At 49.7% G+C, this 2,500-nt stretch overlaps 1 non-coding gene across 1 annotated transcript; it reads left to right on the plus strand.

The window, feature by feature from the left end:
- The first annotated feature begins 1,649 nt into the window (after positions 1-1,649).
- On the plus strand, positions 1,650-1,804 carry LOC143351013 (5.8S ribosomal RNA). Its single transcript, XR_013081410.1, has one exon. It is a non-coding gene; the product is annotated as a 5.8S ribosomal RNA (ribosomal RNA).
- The last annotated feature ends 696 nt before the right edge of the window (positions 1,805-2,500 follow it).

The raw sequence follows: 2,500 nt of genomic DNA on the forward strand, positions 1-2,500 counted from the left end.
TTATACATACTCACGGATAGCCTGAGGCGAATGATCGCAAACGACGACGCGTCGATTTTGCGGCCATCGTTGCTCGCGCGACTAACGACGACCAGCCGAAACGGCTGTAGTTTATCGCATCGATTTCATCGAGCAACCGATGGACGCTGCCGCGTTCGTTCGTAAATGAATATTATACATACTCACGGATAGCCTGAGGCGAATGATCGCAAACGACGACGCGTCGATTTTGCGGCCATCGTTGCTCGCGCGACTAACGACGACCAGCCGAGAAGGCTGTAGTTTATCGCATCGATTTCATCGAGCAACCGATGGGCGCTGCCGCGTTCGTTCGTATATGAATATTATACATACTCACGGATAGCCAGAGGCGAATAATCGCAAACGACGACGCGTCGATTTTGCGGCCATCGTTGCTCGCGCGACTAACGACGACCAGCCGAGACGGCTGTAGTTTATCGCATCGATTTCATCGAGCAACCGGTGGACGCTGCCGCGTTCGTTCGTAAATGAATAATATACATACTCATGGCTAACTTGAGGCGAATAATCGCAAACGACGACGCGTCGATTTTGCGGCCATCGTTGCTCGCGCGACTAACGACGACCAGCCGAAACGGCTGTAGTTTATCGCATCGATTTCATCGAGCAACCGATGGACGCTGCCGCGTTCGTTCGTAAATGAATAATATACATACTCATGGCTAACTTGAGGCGAATAATCGCAAACGACGACGCGTCGATTTTGCGGCCATCGTTGCTCGCGCGACTAACGACGACCAGCCGAAACGGCTGTAGTTTATCGCATCGATTTCATCGAGCAACCGATGGACGCTGCCGCGTTCGTTCGTAAATGAATAATATACATACTCATGGCTAACTTGAGGCGAATAATCGCAAACGACGACGCGTCGATTTTGCGGCCATCGTTGCTCGCGCGACTAACGACGACCAGCCGAAACGGCTGTAGTTTATCGCATCGATTTCATCGAGCAACCGATGGACGCTGCCGCGTTCGTTCGTAAATGAATGTTATACATACTCATGGCTAACTTGAGGCGAATAATCGCAAACGACGACGCGTCGATTTTGCGGCCATCGTTGCTCGCGCGACTAACGACGACCAGCCGAGACGGCTGTAGTTTATCGCATCGATTTCATCGAGCAACCGATGGACGCTGCCGCGTTCGTTCGTAAATGAATAATATACATACTCATGGCTAACGTGAGGCGAATAATCGCAAACGACGACGCGTCGATTGTGCGGCCATCCGTTGCTCGCGCGACTAACGACGACCAGCCGAGAAGGCTGTAGTTTATCGCATCGATTTCATCGAGCAACCGATGGGCGCTGCCGCGTGCGTTCGCCCGATTGCGCGTGAAGTTACTGTTCGGAACCAAGAATATACGGGTGTATTATACCCGTTTGGTCGCAGCCACGCGCAAAGGCTTTTGAATGTACTGTACGCCCGGCCGTCGAACGATGGTTTTCCGTCATTCAGGAAACAAAAAGAAACTTTTGTCGTCGATATGGCGCGTTCAATCCTCCGTCGATACGCTGGTCGGAGGTGCGAACATCGAATATTTTTAAAGCAAAGAACAAGGAGCATTTTTAAATACAAAGAAAAAAATTGTAAATTGTATATGATTACCCTGAACGGTGGATCACTTGGCTCGTGGGTCGATGAAGAACGCAGCTAATTGCGCGTCAACGTGTGAACTGCAGGACACATGAACATCGACATTTCGAACGCACATTGCGGTCCACGGATAAAATTCCTGGACCACGCCTGGCTGAGGGTCGTTCACTTGTCCTAAAACTGCTTGCGTTGTTCTCAGATTCCCTAACCCCGCCGTCGTTTACCTCTCCTTTCGGGGAGATGGCGAAGAACGTTTCGGAGCCGGGTCGATGAAGAGAAAGGTATCAACGTACGAGCGAGAATTTGGGTATTTCGTTGGCGTTTGTCGCTGGACGTACGAAAAAGAATAAATATTATATATTATTGGCAAGTTTGCGCACCCCTTGCGTGGTGAGGCAGAGATCAGTCTGGACTCGCGCGAGTGTTTTACGGCGTCGTGCGTCGTGTTGTCTGGAGTATCATCACGACCGCCCGTTAAAGCACCGCTCCTACGATTTCTGACTTTGACGGCACTAAAAACCACCGTGGGGCGCAAATCGCGTTTCGTACAAATCTAATGATTACCGGCGCTCCCGACGTTGCCCGAAGTTAATAATTTATGCAAAGGAAAGAGAAAATAAAGCGTATACTAGTTTTGGAGCATAACAAAAAGGACACTGGAAAGAAATTTGATCAAACACTGATAATTATGATATGTAATATATGCCCTACCACGTGAAATTTGTGGTATCCGTCGGTCGTCGTCTTCCTCTCTGTTCGTTCGTACAGCCCCAGGGAAAAATGATAATTTATCAAACGAATCGGACGATCATCCTCTATGGAGAGGCTCGAACGAACACGACGAGAAGCGCGATACGAAC

This window comes from Colletes latitarsis, unplaced genomic scaffold (genome assembly GCF_051014445.1).
Source record: "Colletes latitarsis isolate SP2378_abdomen unplaced genomic scaffold, iyColLati1 scaffold0055, whole genome shotgun sequence".
NCBI lineage: Eukaryota > Metazoa > Arthropoda > Insecta > Hymenoptera > Colletidae > Colletes > Colletes latitarsis.